This window comes from Octopus bimaculoides, chromosome 3, assembly GCF_001194135.2.
Source record: "Octopus bimaculoides isolate UCB-OBI-ISO-001 chromosome 3, ASM119413v2, whole genome shotgun sequence".
NCBI lineage: Eukaryota > Metazoa > Mollusca > Cephalopoda > Octopoda > Octopodidae > Octopus > Octopus bimaculoides.
Genome location: NC_068983.1, coordinates 24,771,770 through 24,772,807, shown reverse-complemented (window position 1 = coordinate 24,772,807; position 1,038 = coordinate 24,771,770). Strand labels below are relative to the sequence as shown.

The following is a 1,038-nucleotide window of genomic DNA, read 5'->3' as shown; positions in this document are numbered from 1 at the left end:
ACACACATATCGACAAACACCTGCCAACTTAATGCTAGTACCAGTTTGAACATCCGTTTGCGTGTATTTCTCTCTCTCTCTCTCTCTCTCTCTCTCTCTCTCTCTTTCTTTCTCTCTGCATGCTAAGTGATTAGAAAACAAGGTAACTCCAACCAACCTGGCAGACTGTTGTTTCTGCAGTGACGTTTGCATGGTAACTAAGGTCTTTTCTAACCCGAACAGGACAAATTGGCGTCCTTGCCGAAGATGACGCGGATGCACAGCAGGACACCAGTTCACTGGCCGTAATAACAGAAACAGCAGCAGCAACAGTAGTAGTAGTAGTAGTAGTAGTAGTAGTAGTAGTAGAAGCAGCAGTAGTAACAGTAATAATAATAATAATAATAATAATAATAATAATAATAGTATTAATAGTAGTAGTTGTCTTCGTCGTCGCAGTAGTAGCAGATGTTGTATTAGTAGCGGAACTGATAATAGTCGCAGAAGTGCCGGCAGCAGCGGTGGTGGTGGTAGTAGTAGTAGTAGTAGTAGTAGTGGTGGTAGTAGAGGCGTTTACACGGACATTGTTAGTATTTAGTGGACAGTGGTATTACAAAAAAAAAGAAAAAAATTACATAAACGAATAAATAAATATTATTTACTGCAACAGTAGCACCACCATTATCAACCGGCAGCAACAGCAGCACCACAAGTTGCAACAGCAACCGCAGCAGCAGCTGCAAGAGTAGTAGCTACAGTAAATGAAGCAACAGCAGCAGTAGTTCTGGTAGCAACAATACCAGCAGCAGCAGCAGTAGCAACAGTAGCAGCGGCAGCAACAGCAGCAGTAGTAGTAGTAGTAGTAGTAGTAGTAGTAGTTGTAGTAGGTGGGACTACGGTGGTAGCAGTAAGCGGCACTACATCATCATCATCAGCAGCAGCAGCAGCAGCAGTAGCAATATCAGCAGCAGCTGTTGTAGTCGTAGTAACAGTATTAACGACAGCAGCAACAGGAACCACCACCACCACCACCACCAGTACTACTTCTACTACTACGAC

General features: G+C 43.4%; 1 protein-coding gene across 1 annotated transcript in view; it reads right to left on the bottom strand.

The window, feature by feature from the left end:
• The window catches only part of LOC106867190 (uncharacterized), a 74,876-nt gene extending 74,155 nt beyond the window's left edge, over positions 1 to 721 (bottom strand). The window contains exon 1 of the mRNA XM_014911993.2: positions 158 to 721. The gene's annotated coding sequence lies outside the window, so the exon portion shown is untranslated. The remainder of the gene's footprint in view (positions 1 to 157) is intronic.
• Between the last annotated feature and the right edge of the window lie 317 nt (positions 722 to 1,038).